This window comes from Ursus americanus, chromosome 28 (assembly GCF_024610735.1).
Source record: "Ursus americanus isolate L20-20 chromosome 28, mUrsAme1.1.p, whole genome shotgun sequence".
Taxonomy (NCBI): Eukaryota; Metazoa; Chordata; class Mammalia; order Carnivora; family Ursidae; genus Ursus; species Ursus americanus.
Window position 1 is genome coordinate 5583265 of NC_142154.1, and position 24522 is coordinate 5607786.

At 40.9% G+C, this 24522-nt stretch overlaps 1 long non-coding RNA gene across 1 annotated transcript in view; it reads left to right on the forward strand.

Annotated features, from left to right (window-relative positions):
• Window positions 1-24128, forward strand: part of LOC148107549 (uncharacterized) — a 37293-nt gene extending 13165 nt beyond the window's left edge. Inside the window, exon 3 of the long non-coding RNA XR_015722040.1 lies at window positions 23975-24128. This is a non-coding gene — a long non-coding RNA (uncharacterized LOC148107549). The remainder of the gene's footprint in view (window positions 1-23974) is intronic.
• Window positions 24129-24522: the final 394 nt, after the last annotated feature.

Below are 24522 nucleotides of genomic sequence, written 5' to 3' on the forward strand. Positions count from 1 at the left end.
TTCTAAATCCTTTTCCTCCAATCGTTTGAAAAGAAGCCTCTTTTGCCATTTTGAATCCGGTACAGGTATTGAACAGTCGATGTAAATCTGATCTTGGTTCCTGTGATAAAATCTGCTCTCTTTCCTGTAAATTTTCAAGTATTTCTTTGTCTTTGACATTCTTAAATCTCACTATGATTTCTCTAGGTGTGGGATTTCCTTATCTCTCTTCTGGGGCCCTCGTGGCCCATTTCGATCTGAAGTCCTTTTTCTTAGGGTAATTCTAGTGAATTGGTCTTTATTATTTTTCAATTATTTCCTCCTCTCTGTTTTTGTCCCCCTTTCCAGAGTCTCACCGATTTTTTCTGTTTAACTGTGTTTTCTACTGGCTATACTTTTTTGCAGTGGGCAGAATAATATCCTCCCAAAGACATCCACACATGACTTGGCAGTGGGGAGTGAAGGCCGTAGATGGAATTCAGGTGACTAATCACCTGACCTTGAAATAGGGAGATTATCCTGGGTTATCCAGGTGGGGCCAACATAATAATGGGGGCCCCTAAATGTGAAAGAAGGAGAGTTGTGTTGGAGTGACGAGATGTGGAGAGACTCAGCCATGATAGAGGAAGGGCCACAAGCTCAGGAACGTGGTAGGGGGGACCTCAGAGGCTGGAAGAGGAAAGACAGTGGATTCTACCCCACAGTCTCCGGCAGGGAATGCAGCTCTGCCCACATCTTGATTTTAGCTCAGTGCGATCCATTTTGGACTTTTAAACTTCTGGAACTGTAAGCTAACGAATTTGTGTTGTTTTAAGATATTAAGTTTGTGACGGTTTGTGATAGTAGCAATCAGAAACTAATACACTTTAAAAAAAACCCAATACACTTAAAAATTGTTTTTCTTGTTTCTTTTTCTTTCTTAGGGAAGCCGTTTTAAAAATTTATTATTTTTTATTTTTTTAAGTAAGCTCTACACCCGATGTGGGGCTTGAACTCATGACCCAGAGATCAAGAGTCTGATGCTCTAGCAACTGAGCCAGCCAGGCATCCCTCTTGTTTCTTTATCTATCATTTGTTGGCTTGATTGCATTTTATTTATTCCATTTTTTGTTCCTTACGGATGGTTTGCAAGGTCTGTCTCCTATTTTCGTAATTCGGGCAGTTAACCTTAATGTGCTCACCTTTTTGCAGAGTGTGGTATATGTGCTCAGTGTCAGAGTCCAATCACTGTACAAGTTTTGTTATGAACAATAGCAGTCTCGCCCTTCCTCCCCCCTACCGTTTCCTCCTCACCAGCGGAAACCACTTTCACTGCTGTAGCTGATTTTTCTCATATTTACTTCTTTATCTCTAAATAAACTGCTCCTTCTTGATTTTTCAGTTTTGGTCATCATCTGTTGACTTTCCACTGGAGAGGATGAGGATGGAACACTTCCATCAGTGCGTGCACACGCACGGGCACACGTGTGCACACACACGCACACGCACACACACACACAGCCGTCTTCCCAATCCTCCCAATCTGGCAGGAGGTGGGAGAAGGAAAGAATAACTTTGGGATGTTCACAAAGCTGTGGAAATGAAGGAAGCATAGCTCTGGGCCACAACAGGCACGAATCTCGACAGTCTGATGAGAGGAAAAGCACATCTCAGACGACCACACAGAGTGACGTTCTTTTTTTTTTTTTTTTTTAAATAAGATTCTAAACCAAGTAAAACAAAACCATCCATTGTTCAGGCACCCATATATGTGATAAAACCATTTTTTAAAAACCAAAGAATGATAGATACACATTTCAGGATGGTGGCTCACTTTCATTGCGGGGAGTAGTGTCGGGGTTTGGGAGAAATAAGGCGGCGGAGAGTTGTCGGCTAGTTGGCTGGTGGGCTTATGGGAGTTCATTATGCAGACGGTTGCACACTGCATACGTCCGTGCAAGTCTAAGTGAACCAGATGAGAGAACGTGCATGAGCTGCACAAGGATGGCGGGTTCTTGGCTCTTGTAAAAGCGTTCACAGCAGCACCGTGCTTCACGGCAACAGTTCTGGAACATTTCATCAAATTACATTGTTTTGTAAATAATTTCCGCTCCTCCACTTTCCCGGTTTTCTCTGTCTGGGCTAATTATTGGACCGTTGGCTCTCTGGATGGATCCTCTCTATTTTCTGTCTTCTGTCTCCTTGTCTCTTGCTCTATTTGCTGGGAGATTTCTTCACCTTAACTTCCAACTCTCTACTTCAACTGTTATGTTTTTAATTTCCAGAAGCTTATTTTTTATTCCCCAAATGTTCCTTTTCTATAGTATCCTTTCTTTTTTAGTTTTTAGTGGATTCATTTTTCCTCTCATAAGGATTTCTTTTTTTATCTTTGGTGTCCTGAAATATCAAACCGTCTCTAGGTGTAGATCATTTTTTTTCTTTCCTCTTGATTGGTCTATCTTTCTGCTCTAGGCTTCACATTTCAAATGTGTCCATTCTGAATTTGAGTTTGTTTGTTTTTTTTAATAGCCAGTTTAACTTTTTTGCCAAAATCTCTATTATTATTTTTGAATGCAAACTTCTCTTTTATCTGTCTGAGGTTATTATACATAAGTAATCTAATGTCTTATTGTTTCTTCCGCTCTTTGGGTTTGGGATCTCTTTTGCAAGGTGTTGTTAATTCTCAGGTTTTTTTGACTCTTGGATGTGTGATTGTCTCTGTTCAAGTGCTCCTATTAGCTTCTACAGAAGACTCTGGCAATGGGCTACAGATAGGTGTTTCCCACTTCTTGCTTCCTAACAGAACCCTTATTGCTCTTGGGCAGTCATATGCCCAACCAGATCCTGGTTGTACTAAATCAATTGTAATTCCAGTGCTTCTTTTTCCCAGCCTCCCCTGCAGCTAAGTCTGGCATGTGACAAACTTCTAGCCAATGCGATATAAGTGGAAACCTACTGAGAAACTTTTGGGAAATCTTTTACTTTATGTAAAAGGGACACTAATATGAGGAAAAGTCAATGGTACTGCCTCTTTTCCTTTCTTCCTTCCTTTGACATAGATGTAATGCCTAGAGCACAGCAGCTATTATGTGACCATGAGGCAGCTATACTCTAAGGATGTTGAAGTGGAGAGTATGAAATCCATTTTGGATAGCTTTAATTGGGTCAGACCTGCCAAACCTGAAACCACCCCTAGATATCCTACAATATAATTTAATGAAATGTCTTTTTTGCTTGACCCACTATTAGTCATAGTTGTTATTACTTATTAAAGATTTCTGACAAATGTGGCCAGTGTGTGAACACTGTAATTGTTTCCCACATCCTGAATCCAGGGATTATAATGGAAGAATGGAAGACTCTATCGGGAGAGGCAAACCAGGAGCGTATGTCTTTGACCAAAGTAGCTCCTTGCTCCTAAGTGTTGGTGGCCTTCCTGGGTGCTGTCATTATTTTTAAGCTCACGTGCCCCCCTTACTCCTGACTGCAGGCAGATGCCTCTCTTGCCCCCTTCTTGGCACACACAATATGGGGAGGAAAACAGAAAGCCAGTCTCCTGTTCCCATGTTAATGCCTCAACAAACCACTTTCAAGTAGCCAGAGAGCTTTCTTTCTGTTTCCCGTATCTGCCATTTCTGAGCTTAGAGCCTCTCAGCTGCTCTTAACTTCTATAAGCAGTCTTCTCTTGCATGTGGTTTCTACTGTGGTTTCCTCCTTCAGTCTAGCCTCATTCTCCTTCCGTCTTTTAAGAGTTCCTGATCACTTCTGGTCTACTGAGGGCACTTGTATTCCAGGGTCGCCATAGTAAGCACGTACGCGCATACCAGCACGTGCCTGTGATACCTACCTCACGCTTGATCCCATAGCTATGACGTATATTCACGAAAAAAAAAATAGCCTAACTTTTAAATATCTAAACCCTCTACTAAGAGTCTGTTTGAAGAAATAGCAGAATTGTCAAGATTTTATATTCAGTGTTTCTTTCCAGTATCATTAATAAGATTAAGAGGATTAATATCTCAGAAAGTATTAGAATCTTTCCAAGAATGTGACTTTCCTTCTGTGTGATTGGAAGCATCTACCTGCCTAGAGGTAGAAGAGGAGGTGTGGGAAGGAGAAATATTAAGGTTTACTATAATTCATCCTCTCTAAGACTTACATTTCTTTGAAATTGGGTGTGTCCTGTAATCGATGTTGGCTGACAGTAGCTGTTGGCTTGGCAACAGTCATGACATGGTTGTCACTGTCGGCATATATGCAAACTTGGTCTGAAAACCTTCTATTAACACCTTCTGTAAGGCTTTTAAAAGGCTGGGGAGGGGCAGCATGAAAGCTTGCAAGATGGGTGTCAGCAGTTTGGAGGAAAATTCCAGAGGCAGTGGCAGACCTCTTACTTAGTCTCCGGGTTAAGAGATCTTGCATCGACCACACTCTCCATACACAGTCAACTCTGAGTTGAAAAGGGGTTCGGAAGGATCCTCTGCGTCAGTCTCTTCTGCAAAGAAGTTTTAGAAATACTTTCCAATTTATTTCACTTCTGTTTTCCTTTTTACCAATGCACAGGGGTGATATATGATAAAAATGTATGTCTAAATAAGTCCAGAAAGAGCTTTTGCAATAAGTACAAACCAAAATTGTAAATTTTAAGAAAGCATCGCTCATAACTTAATTGGCAGCTTGTTTTTCTTTCTCGGGAGTACCTAAAATAACAGTGCATCTTATAAGCGATGGCATTCATTTCAGTGAAATGCAAAATTACAGAAAGAATGAAGAGAGAAAGAAGGAATTAATATCCAGCTTCTGACATTCAGAATAGAATTATGCAGCATGACATTAGCCTTGCAAAACGGGTGTCTGTCTTAAAAGAAGATCTTCTAAATTATTTCCTTTTGATCCTAGGTACACCCCCCCCAACCTCCCCCTTCTTCAGCATTTCAACAGCCGAGCTCAGAGAACTCAGCCTGTGGGGTCCTTCCAAAGTGGCGGAGATAATCCTTCCAGCTCTGGAAGGCAGGCTGGGAGGCTTGCTACTCCACACGGCAGGGATGGGAGGCAGAGCCAGGCGAAAGCCCGCCTGTGTCAGGCCCAGGGAAAAGCAGGAAGACGAAAGCAATGGAGGAGGAGGTGGGGGGTGAGGAGAGCACATCAGGCAGAATGGGAGATGGGAGACAGAGAAGTCAGTAACTCCTAACACCCATGATGGGGGGGGCTTTGCCTCTCTTCCTGCTTAGAGCCCCTGGAAGAGCCGGCCTCCCAGAAAGCCCTGTATCTAGCCCAGGCGCAGTCCCAGGTGGAGGGGCCCTGGGTCTGGCTCCCCCCTCCAGCCTCTGTACTGCCCCCACATGGGATCCAGGCATAGCTAAGAGGGAGCTGTGATGTTGCTGAAGGAGATCACTGTGATGTGACATCACCTGGGACTCAGAAGGGACCTGAGGAACCCCACGGCCAAGGAACTCTGAGCCTCCCCTCCACCCCTGCTCCTGAGATCCCAGAAGCCATACTCCTTCCCGGTCTCCACCTTGGCAATAGTGGAAGACTGGCCATTTTTCTTAGGCTGAGCCTCACATATAAGGAGTATTGACTAGGACTAATATTTGGAAGGTAATTTTTTTCCCCCAGGCTAGCCAGAGAAGAGGACATGGGGGAGACCAGAAAAAATGCAAGAGCTACATTTTGTCTTCACCTCCCAGAGAGAGTTGCATTTGGAGACCCTGTTACATTTATAAAAGTGAAAGCTGGAAACAATTTTGATGTATTACAATAGGAGGATGGTTTAACCAGTTATTACGTGTGCATCAAATATAACTTTACACAGTTATCAAAATGATCTTTATGGACCATTTTAATTATACAGTAAGTGGGAGTCAGGAAGTAAATGTGTATATCCTGAAAGACCGCAGTTAGATGTAAACAACAGACTGGAGAAAATTCACTAAAATGTTAACAGTGGTTACTCTGAAAAGAGAAGTATGGGTAATTTTAATTCTTTATACTTCTCTGTATTTTCCAAATTTTCTACAGTGAGTATGTAGAGCCGAAAAAAATAATAAAAAGATTTAGAGACAAAATCTTATATAGCGAATGTCACAAATGGGTTTCTGAAGCTTTTCACTCTTCTCTAACATAACCCACCTGCAACGGGGATGTGGGTGACTTGGCTGAGGGAGAGATTGTGGGAAATGATCCCTTTTTCCATGTTCCCTAATATCCAGCCCAAGTATGACAGTTTTCAGGGAAAAACTGACAGGACATTTCTATAATGCTAGCCCTCAAAGCAGAAAAATAGCAGTAGCTTCTCCAAGACTGTCCCCAAACCCTACCACACAACAACACCCATTTCTTTATGGGAATTTCCCATTCACACTGGCATCCATGCTGTCAGCCTTCGGAGGACCCCTGAGTCTGGCATTGTAATCCCCAGAAATAATTTGCTTCTCCATAGGCACCTAAGACAAATAAAGATGTAAATACAAACAAAATGTGACCAGGTGAAGACAGCCTGTCTGTCTGATCAGGCAGAACAGTGTCCAGCGGTCGGAGCAGGGGAGCATGGTCAGAGGCCCCTGAAGGGACAGTCACCCAAATCATCCTGGCCTATCCTGCCTCTCTGCTCTGTCAGACGGATTCCCTTACAGGCAGCCTGGCAACTTTGAATAGGAGGACATTTCTTTTCTAAAACGCAGCGTCTTGCAAATAGCACCAAGGATAAGAACACCTCACACCACGCCGGGAAGTCACCAACACGACGGCTCCCCTCGGCAGGCCTGTGCCCAGTGTGGGGGCTTCTAGTCTAGGGCAGAAGTAAATTTAATCCCTTCCTCGAAACGGGCAAGTTTCAGGTGCTCTGGGCAAATCAATCCACCTGGGTGAACAGCAGCGGACCATCAGTTGGAAGAGGACACTCTTTAGCATTCTGGAATGTGAGTCTGGCAATAAATGGGAATCCCCTTAAGGATCCCTTGCTTCCAAGGTTGGGGGACAGCTACTGTCACTCAGACTGTGCCTCAGCATGGAGATTCCTGCTGGACAGAGAGAGACCTGCCTGGGAGCCCAGCGTCACCATGCCCCAAGCCTTGGAGGTCAAGTATCACCCCAGGGGCTCTAATCTGTGTGGAATAGATCAGTACACCTAGGAAAATAGGTGTAGGAGGAAAATTCAAGGTCAAGTTGAGAAGAGTTACAAAGGGGAACTTGCCTTATTGGTTATTAGAATATCTCCTAGAGCTACAAAAATTAAAATGGTGTGGTACCGACAGACAGTTCAGTGGGTCGGAGTAAAAAGCCAAGAAATATTTGCAAGTAGAGAAAAAAAAAAGAAAAGAAAAAAAAGGATAGAGCAATGGTGGCATTTCAAGTAGGGATGTATTTAGTTTGGGATATAATGACAAACGGGGGGGGGGATCAGGAGCGGCTGTAGATGGATAAAAATTCATTCATAGTTAGTAACTACGAGTGCCATGGCTCACATACATGCTTTCTAACACCCTCCTTGCTTTGGTCTTCTAGTCTAGTTTCTTTATTTGGGGTCTTGATTTTTACATTTTTACTTCTCCCCCCCCCCACATGGGTAAGTGCTTTTCTTTTTTTCTATCATTTTTATTTTATTTTATTTTTTCATCATGATAAGTGTACTCTTTAATCCCCACCCCGTATTTCCCCCACCCCCCACCCACCTCTCCTCTGGTAACCATCAATTTGTTCTCTAGTTAAGAGTCTGTCTCTCATTTTGTCTCGCTCCTTCCCCCCTTGGTTGTTGTTTTTTTTTCTTAAATTCCACATATGAGTAAAATCATATGGTATTTGTCTTTCTCTGACTGACTTATTTCACTTAGCATTACACTCTCTAGCTCCATCCACGTTGTTGCAAATGGCAAGATTTCATTCTCTTCTACGGCTGAGTAATATTCCATTGCGTATATTGACCACCTCTTCCTTATCTATTCATCAGTCGATGGGCACCTGGGCTGCTTCCATAGTTTGACTTGTAGATAATGCTGCAATAAACATGGGCGCATATGTCCCTTTGAATTAGTATTTTTGTATGTTTTGGGTAAATACCTAGTAGTGCAATTCCTGGATCATAAGATAGCTCTATTTTTAACTTTTTGAGTACCCTCCGTAGTATTCTCCAGAGCGGCTGCACCAGTATGCATTCCCACCAACCATGCACGTGGGTTCCCCTTTCTCCCCATCCTCGCCAACACCTGTTGTTTCCTGTGTTGTTAGATTTTAGCCATTCTGACAGGTGTGAGGTGATATCTCAGTGTGGTTTTGATTTGCATTTCCCTGAAGATGAGTGATCTTTTGAGCATCTTTCATCCATCTGTTGACCATCTTGTATGTCTTGTTTGGAGAAATGTCTATTCATGGCTTCTGTCTGCTTTTAAATTAGGTTATTTGTTTTTTTGGGTATTGAGTTTTATAAGGTCTTTTTTTTTTTTTTTAAGATTTTATTTATTTATTTGACAGAGAGACAGCCAGCGAGAGAGGGAACACAAGCAGGGGGAGTGGGAGAGGAAGACACAGGCTCCCAGCGGAGGAGCCCGATGTGGGGCTCGATCCCAGAACGCTGGGATCATGCCCTGAGCCAAAGGCAGACGCTTAACGAATGAGCCACCCAGGTGCCCCTATAAGGTCTTTATATATTTTGGATACTAACCCTTTTCATCGGATATGTCATTTGGAGATCTCTTCCCCCATTCGGTAGATTACCTTTTAGTTTTGTTGATTGTTTCCTTTGCTGTGCAGAAATATTTTATTTTGATGAAGTCCCTATAGTTTATTTTTATTTATTTTAGGTTTTATTTTTAAGTAATCTCTACACCCAGTGTGGGGCTTGAATTTACAACCTTGAGATTAAGAGTCCCATGCTCTACCGGCTGAGCCAGCCAGGCGCCCCAGTTTGTCTTTGCCTTTGTTTCCTTTGCCTCAGGAGACATATTTAGAAAGAATTTGCTATGGCTGATGTCAGAAAAGCTATTGCATGTGCTCTCTTCTAGGATTTTTATGGTTTCAGGCCTCACGTTTAGTTTAATCCATTTTGAGGTTTTTTTGTTATTGTGAAAGAAAGTGGCCCATTTTCATTCTTTTGCATGTCGCTGTCCTGTTTTCCCAACACCATTTATTGAAGAGACTGTCTTTTTCCCATTGCATGTTCTTGCCTCCTTTGTCAAAGATTGAATTGATCATATAGTTGTGGATTTACTTCTGGGTTATGTTCTAGTCCATTGGTCTCTGTGCCTATTTTTCTGCCAGTACCATACAGTTTTGATGACTACAGCTTTGTAATATAACTTGAAGTCTGGAATAGTGATGGCCGCAGCTTTGCTTTTCTTTTTCAAGGTTGCTTTGGCTATTTGGGATCTTTTGTGGTTCCATACGCACTTGGGATTGTTCTAGCTCTGTGAACAATGCTTTGGGTATTTTGACAGGGATTGCATTAAATGTGTAGATTGCTTTGGGTCGTATAGACATTTTAACAATATTTGTTCTTCCAGGGCGCCTCGCTGGCTCAGTTGGTGGAGTGTGAGACTCTTGATCTTGGGGTTGTGAGTTCAAGCTGCACGTTGGGTGTAGAGATTACTTAAAAATAAAATCTAAAAAAATGTTTTTGTTCTTCTAACCCATGAGCATGGAATGTCTTTCCATTTCTTTGTGTCATCTTGAATTTCTTTCATCAGTGTTTTATTGTTTTCAGAGTACAGGTCTTTCACATCTTTGGTTAAGTTTATTACTAGATGTTTTATTGTTTTTTTGGTGCAATTGTAAATGGGATTTTCTTGGTTTCACTTTCTGCTGCTTCATTATTCATATATAGGAATAAACAGATTTCTGTACATTGATTTCATTTCCTGCAACTTTCCTGAATTTCTTTATTAGTTCTAGTAGTTGTTTGTGGAGTCTTTAGGGTTTTCTATGTATAATATCATGTCATCTGCAAATAGTGACAGTTTTGCTTCTTTCTCACCAATTTGGATGCCTTTTATTTCTTTATGTTGTCTGATTGCTGTGGTTAAGACTTCCAGTACTATATTGAATAAAAGTGGTGAGAATGGGCACCCTTGTCTTATTCCTGACCTTAAGGGAAAGGCTCTCAGTTTTTCATCGAGTATTTTGTTGGCTGTGGATTTTTCATATATGGCCTTTATTATGTTGAGATCTATTCTCTCTACATAATACTTTGCAGAGGGTTTTTTATCATGAAACGTTGTTGTACTGTGTCAAGTGCTTTTTCTGCATCTATTGAAATGATCGTATGGTTCTTATCCTATCTCTTATTGATGTGACCTATCATGTTGATTGTTTTGCAAATATTAAGTCACCTTTGCATCCTGGGGATAAATCCCTCTTGATCGTGTAGAATGATTTTTTAATATGTCATTGGATTCAGTTTGCTAAGATTTTGTTGAGGATTTCAGCATCATATTCGTGAGAGATATGGGCCTATAGTTCTCTTTTTTTGTAGTGTCTTTGTCTGGTTTTGGTGTCAGGGTAATGCTGGCCTCATAGAATGAATTTGAAGTTTTCAATCCTCTTGTATTTTTTTGAATACCTTGAGAAGAATGGGTATTAACTCTTCTTTAAATGTTTGGTAGAATTGGGGCACCTGGGTGGCTCAGTCGGTTAAGTGTCTGACTCTTGATTTCGGCTCAAGTCATAATCTTGGGTTTCTGGGATCGAGCCCCATGGTGGGGCTCCATGCTCAGCGGAGGCCTGCTTGAGGATTCTCTCTCTTACTGTCCCTCTGCCCCTCTCCTCGCTCACATGGCTGTGTGCGCTCTCTCTCTGAAATAAATAAATAAGTAAATTTTATTCATTTCAGGGGTTGGGCAGAGGGAAAGGGAGAGAGTCTTAAGCAGACTCCACCCTCAGCCTGACAGGGGGCTTGATCCCGCAACCCTGAGATCATGACCTGAGCTGAAACCAAGAGTCGGAGGCTAACCGACTGAGCCACCCAGGCGCCCCATAAATAAATAAATCTTTAAAAATAAATAAATCACTGTTCAGTAGAATTTGCCTGTGAAGCCACCTGGTCCTGGGCTTTTGTTGCTTGGGAGTTTTTTGATGACTGATTAATTTCATTGCTGGTGATCGGTGTGTTCAAATCTTCTATTTCTGCCTGCTTTGGTTTTCACAGGTTATATGTTTCTAAGAATTAACCCATTTCTTCTAAGTTGTCCGATTTGTTGACATGTCATTTCATAATATTCTGTTACGATTGTTTGTATTTCTGTGATACTGGCTATTTCTCCTCTTTCATTAGTAATTTTGTTTATTTGGGTCCTCTCTCTCTTGCTCTCTTTTTTACTGTATCTTGCTAGAGGTGTCTCAATTTTATAAATTTTTTTCCTTTTTTTAATTTAAATTCTAGTTAGTTAATATATAGTGTAATATTAGTTTCAGGAGTAGAATTTTATTAATTTTTTCAAAGAACAAGCTTTTGGTTTCATTGATCTGTTCTATTGTTTTTTTAGTTTCTGTGTCATTTCTTTCTGCTCTAATCTTCATTATTTCCTTCCTTTGCTGGGTTTGGGTTTTTGTTTGTTGTTCTTTACTAGCTTCTTCAGGTGTAAGACTGGCTTGTTTATTTGAGGTTTCTCTTGCTTCTTGAGGTTGGCCTGTGCTGCTATAAGCCTCCCTCTTATACCCACTTTTGTAGCATCCCAAAGGTTTTGGAGTGTTGTGTTTTCATTTTCATCTGTCTTCACGTAATTTTTGATTTCTTCTTTGGTTTCTTGCTTGATCCATTCATTGTTTAGTAGCATGTTATTTAACCTCCATGTATTTGGGGTCTTCTCTAGATTTTTTTCTTGTGGTTGATTTCTAGTTTCATAACATTGTGGTCAGAAAAGATACGTGGTATTACTTCAGTTTTTTTGAATTCGTTGAGACTTGTTTTGGTGCCTAATATGTGATCTATCCTGGAGAAGGTGCTCTTGAAAAGAATGTATATTCTGCTGTTTTAGGATGGAATGTTCTGAATACGTCTGTTAAATCCATCTGTTCCAGTGTGTTATTCAAAGCCATTGTTTTCTTGTTGATTTTCTGTTGGGATGATCCGTGCATTGATATAAGTGGGGTGGTAAGTCCCCTACTATTATTGTAATACTATTGATTAGTTCCTTTATGTTTGTTATTAATTGTTTTATGTATTTGGGTGTTCCCATGTTGGGGTGCACAAATGTTTACAGTTGTTATATCTTCTTGTTGAATTGTCCCTTTCAGTATTATATGGTGTCCTTCCTTGTTCTTGTTATAGTCTTAGTTTTAAAGTCTATTTTGTCCCATATCAATATGGCTATGCTGGCTGTCTTTTCACATCCATTTGCGTGATAAATGCTCTCCAGCCCCTCACTGTCAATCTGCAGGTGGCTTTCAGTGTGAAATAAGTCTCTTGTAGGCAGTATATAGATGGGTCTTGTGTGTGGGTTTGTTTTTTTAATGAGTTCTGTCACCCTATGACTTTTGATTGGAGCTTTTAGTCCATTTACATTCAAAGTAATTATTGATAGATATGTATTTATTGCCATTTTGTTTCTTGTTTTGTGGTTGTTTCTATTGATTTTCTCTGGTCCTTTCTTCTCTTTTTGTCTTTCATTGTTCGTGGGCTTTCTCTAGTGATATACTTGGAATCCTTTCTCTTTATTGTTTGCATGTCTATGACTGGTTTTTGATTTGTGGTTCCCATTACGTTTGTATAGGACATCTTCTGTATGCAACAGTCTATATTAAGTTGAGGGGTCTCTTAGTTTATTCCTCGTCCTCCCACATTTTAGCTATGTCATGTCATGTTTTACATCCTTATATTTTATGAATCCCTTGACTGATTTTTACAGAAATATTTATTTTTACTACTTTTGTGTTTTTTACTTTCATACTCTCACTTACGGTCTCCCTTTCCACTCTAAGAGTCCCCTTTAGTATTTCTTGCAGCACTGGTTTAGTGGTCATGAACTCCTTTAGCCTTTATTGTCTGAGCAACTCCTTATCTCTCCTTCTATTCTGAATGGTAGCCTTGCTGCAGAGAGCACGCTTGGCTGTAGAGTTTTCCCTTTCAGCATTATGAATGTATCATGCCACTCCCTTCTGGCTTGTAAAGTTTTTGCTGAAAAATCCACTGATAGCCTTATGGGGTTTCTCTTTTTCATAACTGTGTTTTCTTCCCTTGCTGCTGTTATTTTTATTTTTTTATTTTTTAAAGATTTATTTCAGAGAGAGAGAGAGAAGCCGACTCCCACCAAACTCAGAGCCTGATGTGGGGCTCAATTCCATGACCCTGAGATCATGACCTGAGCTGAAATCCATAGTCAGATGCTTAAGCAACTGAGCCACCCAAGCATCCCTTCTCTTGCTGCTTTTAAAAGTTTTTCTTTACTGCTACTTTTTGCCATTCTATTTGTTTATTTTTAAGGAAACTCTATGCCCAATGTGGGCTTGAGCTCATGACCCTAAGATCAAGAGTCATGTGCTCTACCAACTGAGCCAGCTAGGTGCCCCACTTTTTACCGTTTTATTTACTATGTGTCTTGGTGTGGACCCCCTTTGGCTGAATTTTTGGGGGTGTCTCTGTGCCTCCTGGATCTGGTATCTGTTTCTTTCCCCACATTAGGGAAGTTTTCAGCTATTATTTCTTCAAATGCATTTTCTGCCTCCACCTCTGTTTTCTGAGATCCTTATAATGGGGATGTTACTACGTTTGATGGAGTCACTGAGTTCCCTAAGACTATTCTCAATTTGCATAATTTTCTTTCTTCTGCTTTCCATTACTCTGTCTTCCAGGTCATTACTTCATTCTGCTTCATCTAGCCTGCTACTTATTCCATCGAGTGTATTTTTAATTTCATTTATTGTCTTCTTGATCTCTGATTGGTTCCTTTTTGTCTCTGTGTTAAGGGTCTCACTGATGTTCTCCATTGTTTTCTCAATTCCAGTGAGTATCTTTATGATCATTATTTTTAAAAATTTTAAAAAAAACTATCTTTTAAAGATTTAGAGAGAGAGGGAGAGAGAGAGTGAGTGCAAGCATGAGCAGGGGGGGAGGGGCAGAGGAAGAGGGAGAGGGAGATAAAATCCTCAAGCAGACTCTCCGTGGAGCACAGAGCTGGATGTGGGGCTCAGTGCCAGGACCCTGAAATCCTGACCTGAGTCAAAACCAAAAGCCTGCTGCCTAACTGACTGAGCCACCCAGGCGCCCCGTGATCATTACTTTAAATTCTCTATCAGGCATATTACTTATATCCGTTTCACTTTGGTCTCGTGCTGTGGTTTGTTCCTGTTCTTTTATTTGGGGCATATTCCTCTGTCACCTCATTTTGTCTGATTGTCGGTGTCTGTTTCTGTGTGTTAGGAAAGTCAGCTACTTCTCTTGCTCTTAACAATAATAGCCTTATGATGAGGAGATCCTGTAATGCCCTGCAGTGCAGTATCCCTTGCTCCCCAGGGCCTGGCCATCCTATGTGTGTTGCGTGTGCTCTACCGTTGAATCTTGGCCTTTTATTCCTTCAGTCCCGTTATCTGTAGAGGCTCTGTTTGCCTATTTGGACAGCAAGATGTGCCGTGGTCTGCTTGCAACACAAAACCTGCCCCCACCACTGCCGGAACTGAAGTCCTCTGTATTCTTATGAGCACCTCCAAATCTTTTGTAGAGCAAGACTAGGCATAAATAATTAAAAGTCAAAAGTTTAAAAAAGGTAGATATGGAAAGTACAAAGTACTGTGAGTACTTGAGGGAGGGAGAAATCACATTTGCTTTTGGAGTTTGGGCTAAGCACCAGGGAAAGGGTAGCATCCTAGATGAGTCTTGAAGGTTGAGTCAAATTTTAGGAGATGGAGATGTTGAGGGAATGGCTTTCTCGGTGGAAAGAACAGAAAATATGAAGACACGGAGGCAGAAAAGAACTAGGTGTTGTGAGGCATGGGGAATGGTCCTGTGTGGAATATGTATTCATTCCTTCACTTAGTCCAGAATATTTACTGAGGACTTAATATGTACCAGATGCTTGCTTCTAGAGTTGGCAAAGGCTTGATCAAAGACTTTAGTCCTTTGTAGATTTTCAATTGTCCATATTCTGTGTATCAACAGCATTCCTCTCTGGGGACACAATAGCTGCAACAGCCCCTAGCACCAAATTCTCCTATGACGACATGCAGGAAAGCAGCCTCCTCTCACCTGTCAGTTAATATTAAGGAGGAAGTCTCAGGGACCACTGCAGACTTCCCTCAAGTCCAAGGCCTTGTTTCCTTGCCCAACTCCATTTACTGCCTGGTCTGCTCCTTACCTTCTGTCACACTACCTCCGATACTCACCAGTCAATGGAGCTGGGCAAATTGATTATCCATATGGGGGAAAAAAGTAACAAACTGCATCTCTTCTTCCTCAGACCAATATGAAAATTGGTATATTATAGATCAAAATGCCAGAAGTAAAACTAAAAACCTTTTACAAAGCAATATAGGAAATATCTTTCTAATTTTAGAGTAGGGAAAGACTCCTTAATCCAGATGCCAGGAAGCGTTCTAACTATAAAAGAAAAGATCTATACATTGCATTTTTTAAAAAGATTTTATTTATTTGAGAGAGAGAGAGACAGAGATAGCAACGGCAATAGCGAGAGAGAGCACAAGTGGGGCAGAGGGAGAAGCAGGCTCTCCATTGAGCAGGGAGCCCGAGGCAGGGCCCGATCCCAGGACCCGGGGATCATGACCTGAGCCAAAGGCAGATGCTGAACCAGCTGAGCCACTCAGGTGTCCCTGCGAGTCTGCTTTCTCATATTCTCATCAACTATGAGCTTTATGAGTTTTTGAATCCTTTCTAAAAAATCTTATTTCCCTGATGTTTTAATTTGCATTTCTCTCATTACAACTGAGATGGAATATTATGATGTTTCCAGAGTTTAAAAAATTAACTAGTTTTTAATTGAAAGAGTAATTCATGTACATGGTATAAATATCAAACAGCATAAAAACATACACTGTGAAACATAAGTCTCCTTCCTGTCCTGGAGCCCCAGTCCTCCCGAGGCCGCCACCACGATCAGTTTCTTGTTTTTCCTTCCAGAAATATGTACATAAACAAGCACACACACAAGAAAAAAATGCATCTATGTACATTTATATCCTTTTTTGTGTACAGTGAGAACATGTTTTTAGAGAGAAATACACATCCCAAGCCCTGCCTACTGCTCAGACCCCATCTGGGGTGCCCTCCCCACCAGTCACCACACTCCGATGGGACTGGCCATATTTGTGGGCCTCACTGTGAGCTCTTTCCTGCCTCGGGGTCTTTTCTCTTGTACCCTGCTGCCTCAACTCCGATGACATCTTTGGAGAAGTCTCCCTGACCACGTGTTCTTTTTTTTTGTTTTGTTTTGTTTTTGTTAAGATTTTATTTATTTATTCGACAGAGATAGAGACAGCCAGCGAGAGAGGGAACACAAGCAGGGGGAGTGGGAGAGGAAGAAGCAGGCTCATAGCAGAAGAGCCTGATGTGGGGCTCGATCCCAGATCGCCGGGATCACGCCCTGAGCCGAAGGCAGACGCTTAACCGCTGTGCCACCCAGGCGCCCCTCCCTGACCACGTGTTCTAAAGCAGCCCCCTGCCCACAATCTCTCACGGTCACATCTCTGTGCACAGTTTCCTTGGCAGTATTTACCACTATCCTAAACGGGCTCATTTCTGGATATCCTCTTTGTTCCTTGCGCCTCTCCTCCGGCAGAATGTAAGCTTGGACCTGAGCCATCCCGAGTACCTCCATTTCTCCAGTGCCTACCACAGATCGTGGCGTAAAGCAAGTCCTCGACTAAAATTTGTTGAGTGAGTGATTCTTAGGCACACCGTACTGTATTTTGCTGTTTTGACTTCACAGGGAGTGAAATAGTTTGGTATCGCGGGCACACACACGTACGTATGTTGTGTGTATATATATATGTGTTCCGTTCATTTTACTGCTTTGGAAATAATTCATCATTCATTTAGCCTGTTCCCCATGCATGGACAATGAGATCGTTTGTAGTATTTTGGTATTTCAAAACATGCTCACATATATGTGAATTCATGCACATAGGAATATAGTTCTGGAAATAGAATTGCTGGATAAAGTGGTATATGTGTTTGTAGGTTTTATATTTTTGTTGAAGTGTGATCGACACACACCGTTATGCTGGTTTCAGGTGCACAGTGTCGTGATTTGTGTATATTGGGGAAGGATCAGCACAGTAAGTCTAGTTAACATCCTCCACCATCCACAGTGACAAAATTTTCTATCTTGTGATGAGAACTTTCAAGATCTGCGTTTGTGCTTTTATTTATTTTTTTAAAGATTATTTATTTATTTATTTATTTGACAGAGATAGACAGCCAGCAAGAGAGGGAACACAAGCAGGGGGAGTGGGAGAGGAAGAAGCAGGCTCCCAGCGGAGGAGCCCGATGTGGGACTCGATCCCGGAACGCCAGGATCACGCCCTGAGCCGAAGGCAGACGCTTAACGACTGCGCCACCCAGGCACCCCATGTGTTTGTGCTTTTAATAGATCAAGTGCCCTTTCAAAAAAGTCACACCAACTCACACATGTATTTTCCCCAGAGATGTATGTGTCTATTTATCCATGTCATAACCAACTTTGTTTTACCAAATGTTTCTCATCAGACTGGGGAAAATATGGACACAAGCAAAAATCGGCTTTCACAGAAAATATAAATGGCTCATAAAACATGTTACAAGATGCTCAACCCTACTCAACGGTTTGATTGCACAGCTTTCACGATGAATGAGGAGGAGCACGTTTTGCCATGTTTACAAGGCAATTATTAAGCTAGAGCGGCGCTCCGTCCACCTTGCTTTTATGCCATTGGCACGTCGGTGCAGGACTCCTCATTACGTGCACTTGCAATCCATGCCTTTTTGTGTGGCCGAGACTTTAGGTTTTATTTGGAAAAGCCATACCACTCTGCAATTATTAAACTTTTTTTGCATGGATTTTTTTCTAGTATTTTTACAGTACTTTAGAATTTTCACCTTTAATTGATCGGGATTCAGTGGTTCTAATACCACTCATTGATCTGTCCATCTCTTCCCTGCCGATTTACAATGGCACGTTTACCATATAGTGGTGTTCCATTTGTCTACCATACACTCACTATGGGAACTAAAGTCACATAGGAATGTGTGAAGCCGCCTTCCTAGACATTTTATTGGGGGGAAGCCTAAGAATCTTGAGGCATAATGCTATGGCGAGGGAAAAGAAGTAAGCACCTTTGAGAGTAGCAAGAGGGAAGATATTCCAAAACTAGAGTCTTCAGTGGGGGGCACCCCTAGCCCTCTATCTCAAGGGTGTGGGGCAGGTGGCAGGGCCTGAGATGTTGGAGCTTGGGAGGTGGCTCAAGGGGAAATTTACAGCCTTAGAAACTGAGACTCCTAAACCAGATAGAATGAAAACAAGTGGATTTAGAGTTTAATTCAGCACATTTTTAAAGGAACAACAAAATAAATATGCAACATGAGTGATGTTGAGCATCTTTTCTTGTGTCTGTTGGCCATCTTGTACGTCTTATTTGGAAAAGTATCTATTCATGTCTTCTGCCCATTTTTTAATTGGGTTATTTAGGTTTTTTGGGGTGTTGAGTTATATAAATTCTTTATATATTTTGGATACTAACCCTTTTCATTGGATATGTCATTTGCAAATATCTTCCCCCATTCAGTAGGTTGCCTATTAGTTTTGTTGATTGTTTCCTTTGCCGTGCAGAAGCTTTTTATTTTGATGTAGTCCCAATAATTTATTTTTATTTATTTTAGGTTTTATTTTTAGTAATCTCTACACCCAGTGTGGGGCTTGAACTTACAACCCTGAGATTAAGAGTCCCATGCTCTACCGGCTGAGCCAGCCAGGCGCCCCAGTTTGTCTTTGCCTTTGTTTCCTTTGCCTCAGGAGACGTATTTAGAAAGAACTTGCATGGCTGATGTCAAAGAAGCTATTGCGTGTGCTCTCTTCTAGGAGTTTTATGGTTTCAGGCCTCACGTTTAGGTCTTTAATCCATTTTGAATTTATTTTTGTGTGTGGTGAAAGAAAGCGGTCCAGTTTTATTCTTTTGCATGTCGCTGTCCAGTTTTCCCAACACCATTTATTGAAGAGATTGTCTTTTTCCCATTGCAATATTCTTTCCTGTTTTATCAAGGATTTATTGACCATATAATTGTAGGCTCATTCCTGGGTTTTTTATTCTGTTCCATTGATCTCTGTGCCTATTTTTCTGCCAGTACCATACAGTTGTGATGATTACAGCTTTGTAATATAACTTGAAGTCCAGAATTACGATGCCCCCAGTTTTGCTTTTCTTTTTCAAGGTTGCTTTGGCTATTCAGGGTATTTTGCGGTTCCATACACATTTAGGATTGTTCTGGCTCTGTGAAAAATGCTGTTCATATTATGAGAGGGATTGCATTAAATATGTAGATTGCTTTGGGTCATGTAGACATTTTAACAATATTTGTTCTTCCAATCCATGAGCATGGATTGTCTTTCTAGATCTTTGTGTCATCTTCAGTTTCTTTCATCAGTGTTTTGGAGTTTTCAGAGTACAGGTGTTTCACCTCTTTGGTTAGGTTTATTCCTAGGTACCTTATTATTTTTGATGCAATTGTAAATGGGACTGATTCCTTAATTTCTGTTTCTGCTGCTTCATTATTGGTGTATAGAATGCAGTTGATTTCTGTACGTGGATTTTGGATCCTACAACTTTACTGAATTCGTTGATCAGTTCTAGCGGTTTTTTGCTGGAGTCTTTCGGGTTTTCTATAGATAGTGTCACGCCCTCTGCAAATAGTGAAAATTTGACTTCTTCTTTGCCGATTTGGTTGCTTTTTATTTCTTTTTTAAATTTATTTTTGTTTTTTAAAAAATATTTTATTTATTTATTTGTCAGAGAGAGAGAGAGCGCATAAGCGGAGGGAGCAGTAGACAGAGGGAGAAGCAGACTCCTCACTGAGCAAGGACCCCCCCCCCCACCCCCGGCAACATGGGACTCATTCCCAGGACCCTGGGATCATGACCTGAGCTGAAGGCAGATGCTTAACTGACTGAGCCACCCAGGTGTCCCTAGATGGCTTTTCTTTTTGTTGTCTGCTCGCTCTGGCTATGACTTCCAGTACGATGTTGAGTAATAGTGGTGGGAGTGGACATCCCTGTCTTGTTCCTGACCTTAGGGGAAAAACTCAGTTTTTCCCCATTTAGGATGATATTAGCTATATTTCATATATGGCCTTTATTATATGAGGTATGTTTCCTCTAAACCTACTTTGTTGAGGTTTTTTTTTTTTTTTATCATGAATGGATGTTGTACTTTGTCAAATGCTTTTTCTGAGTCTACTGAAATGATCATGTGGTTTTTATCCTTTCCTGTGTTGATGTGATGCATCATGTTGATTGGTTTGGGAATACTGAACCACCCTGGCAACCCAGGAATAAATCCCACTTGACTGTCGTAAGTGATTTTTTTAATGTATTATGGCATTCGGTTTGCTGGTATTTTGTTGAAGATTTTTGCATCTACATTTGTGAGAGATATTGGCCTGTAGCTCTCTTTTTTGTGGGGTCTTTATTTGGTTTGGGTATCAGGGTAATGCCAGCCTCATAAGATGAATTTGGAAGTTTTCCTTCCTCTTGTATTTTTTGGAACAGTTTGAGAAGAACACATATTACTTCTTCTTTAAATGTTTGGTGGAGTTTGCCTGGGAAGCGTCTGGTCCTGGATTTCTGTTTGTTGGGAGCTTTTTGATGACTGATTCTGTTTCTTTGCTGGTTATCGATCTGTTCGAATTTTTTATTTCTTCCTGTTTAGTTTTTGGTAATTTTTGTGTTTCTAGGAATTTACCCATTTCTTCTAGGTTATCCAGTTTGTTGGCATACGGGTTTCCATAATATTCTCTTACAATCGTTTGTATTTCTGTGGTGTTGTTTGCTATTTCTCCTCTCTCACTTGATTTTATTTGTCTGGGATCTTTTTTCTTTTTGGTAAGTCTGGCTAGAGGTTTATCAATTTTATTAATTTTTTCAAAGAACAAGCTCCTGGTTTCATCGATCTGTTCTATTGGGGTTTTTTAGTTTCTATATTGTTTATTTCTGCTCTCATCTTTATTATCTCCTTCCTTCTGCTGGTTTTAGGCTTTGTTTGTTGTTCTTTTTCTAGCCCCTTTAGGTGTAAGGTTACATTGTTTATTTAAGATTTTTCTTGCTTCTTGAGGTTGGCTTGTTGCTGTAAACGTCCCTCTTAGAACTGTTTTTGCTGCATCCCAAAGGTTTTAGACCATTGTGTTTTAATTTTCATTTGTTTCCATGTATTTTTAAATTCCTTCTTATATTTCCTGATCAGCACATTCATTGTTTAGTAGGAGTTATTTAACCTCCATGTATTTGTGGTCTTTCCAGATTTTTTTCATGTATTGATTTCTACTTTCATAGTGTTGTGGTGAGAAAAGGTGCATGTTGACTTTGATCTTGACTCTGTTGAGGCCTGTGTTGTTGCCTCATACATGATCTGCCCTGGAGAATGGTCCATGTGCACTTGAAAAGCATGTGTATTCTGCTGTTTTAGGATGGAATGTTCTGAATATATCTGTTAAATCCATCTGGCCCACCGTGTCCTTCAAAGCCACTGTTTCCTTGTTGATTTTCTGTTTAGATCATCTGCCTGTTGATGTAAGTTGGGTGTTAAAGTCCCTTACTATTATTGTATTATTATCAATTAATTCCTTTATGTTTGTCATTAATTGTTTTATGTATTTGGGTGTTCCCATGTTGGGTGCATACATATTTATGATTGTTATACCTTCTTGTTGAATTGTCCTCTTTATTATTATACAGTGTCTTTCTTTGTCTTTTGTTACAGTCTTTGTTTTAAAGTCTAGTTTGTCCCATATAAGTATGGCTACTGCAGCTTTCTTTTCACATCCGTTTGCATGATGAACGTTCTCCATCCCCTTCACTTTCAATCTGCACGTGTCTTTCAGTCTGAAACAAGTCTTGTAGGCAGCGTACAGATGGGTCTTGTTTTTTATCCACTCTGTCACCTTATGTCTTTTGATTGGAGTGTTTAGTCCATTTACATTCAAAGTAATTATTGGTAGATATGTATTTATTTCCATTTTGTTACTTGTTTCATGGTTATTTCTGGAGATTTTCTCTGATCCTTTTTTGTCTTTATTTCATGGTTTGCTGATTTTCTTCAGTGATATATTTGGATTTCTTTGTCTTTATTCTTTGCATGTTTATTAGTGGTTTTACCACTAGGTTTGTATATAACCTCTTCCGCATGTAGCAGTCGATACTAGGTTGATGGTCACTGAAGTTTGAACCCATTCTTCTCTCCTCCCCACATTCAGGTAGATGATTATATTTTCTATCCTTTTTTTGAATGAGTTCCTTGAATGATTTTTGTACAGAAATATTCATTTTTACTGCTTTTGTGTTTCCTACATTTATACTGTCACTTTTGGTTTCTACTTGCCACTCAGAGAGTCCCTTTTACTATTTCTTGCAGGACTGGTTTTGTGGTCATGAACTCCTTTAGTTTTGGTTCACCTGGGAAACTCTTCATCTCTCCTTCTGTTCTGAATGATGGCCTCGCTGGATTGTGTATTCTTGGCTGCAGATTTTTGCCTTTCAGCCCTGTGAATATATCATGCCACTCTCTTATGGCCTGCAAAGTTTCTGTTGAAACTATCTCCAGCTAGCCTTATAGGTTTTCCCTTGTAAGTTAATGACTTCTTTTGTCTTGCTGCTTTTAGGATTTTTTCCCTTTATCACCATATTTTGCCAATTTATTTACAATATGTCTTTGTGTTGGCCTGCTTTTGTTGATTTTGATGGGAGTTCTCTGTGCCTTCTGGATCTGGATGTCTGTTTCCTTCTCCAGATTAGGGAAGTTTTTGGCTATTATTTATTCAAATGAATTCTCTGCCCCCTTTTCTCTTCTACTTCTGGGACTCCTATAATACGAATGTTATCGCATTTGATGGAGTCATTGAGTTCCCTAAGTCTGTTCTCATTTTGCATAATTCTCCTTTCTCTCCTTTTTTTCAGCTTCATTGCTTTGCATTACTTTGTCTTCTAGGTCATTAATTCGTTTCTCTGCGTCTGCCAGCCTGCTGTTCATTGCATCAGGCATGTTTCTAATCTCATTTATGGTGCTCTTCATCTCTGATTGATTCTTTTTTTAACTCTTTTATCTTGGTGGTAAGGGTCTCACTGGTGTCTTCCATTCTTTTCTCAAGTCCAGTGAGCATCCTTATGACTGTTGCTTTAAATTCTCTATCAGGCACGTTACGTATATGCCTGATGTGAACCTATGTTACACTTAGATCTCTGGCTGTTGCTTTATCTTGTTCTTTCATTTGGGATCAATTCTTCTGTCTTCTCATTCTGTTGTATTTCTAATACACACATATACAGAGACATGTACATTTTAACTTTTTTTAGAGGGGGTGGGGCAGAGGAAGAGGGAAAGAGAGAATTTTTTTTTTTTAAAGATTTTATTTATTTATTTGACAGAGATAGAGACAGCCAGTGAGAGAGGGAACACAAGCAGGGGGAGTGGGAGAGGAAGAAGCAGGCTCATAGCAGAGGAGCCTGATGTGGGGCTCGATCCCACAACACCGGGATCACGCCCTGAGCCGAAGGCAGACGCTTAACCGCTATGCCACCCAGGTGCCCCAGAAAGAGAGAATCTTAAGCAGGCTCCATGCCCGGCGCAGAGCCCAACACGGATCTCACAACCAGGTCTCACAACCCTGAGATCATGAACTGAGCTGAAATCAAGAGCTGGGTGCTTAACCAACTGAACCACCCAGGGGCCCTACGGACACGTGCGTTTTAAAATGGCATTTCCCCACTAAAAAATGCCCACGCCTGTGCTATATTTAAACCTAAGGAGGGAGTTGCAGATGACAGAAAATGAAAGGAGATTATTTCATAGAAAATACTCTAAATGATTGGATCAAAAGTAATTCTGTTTTGGTGTCCAGGCACTGTGCTAACATACAAGAGAATGAGAAACATCCTCTCGTTTCTGCATGAAGCAAGGTGTGGCTGCAAAGAACAGGGACTACACCAGCCCCTCGAGAACTGTGCTACCCCACAGAGTGCAGAAGGAGCAGACGTAACTGGAAAAGGCAGCAGTGGTGGGTATGTCATGGGAGGGAAGAAGGGTACCCAATGGTGGCTTGACATCAGAGACAATGAAAAAGGGCCTTCCAGGTTCTTTATACACAGCATGGGCCTCAACGAGAGGCATAGGATCAGGCACACTGATCAGGAAAGGATGAGTGTGATGGAAGCTATATGATCTTCTTTGAGGATGGGCCTCCTAGAAATAATTAGGAGAATGTCATAGGGACAGTCTGGGACGTGGGAGTAGAAATCAGTAAAATATGAGTCTGTGATGCTATTATGACCCATTTCAAGCCCCAAACTCATATCCTTAGGAAGTATGGATTGCCATAATATTCAGAAAATAAATGCATTTAACTGTAAAAAAGTAAATAAATAAAATGGCGTTTCCCCTCCACTTACT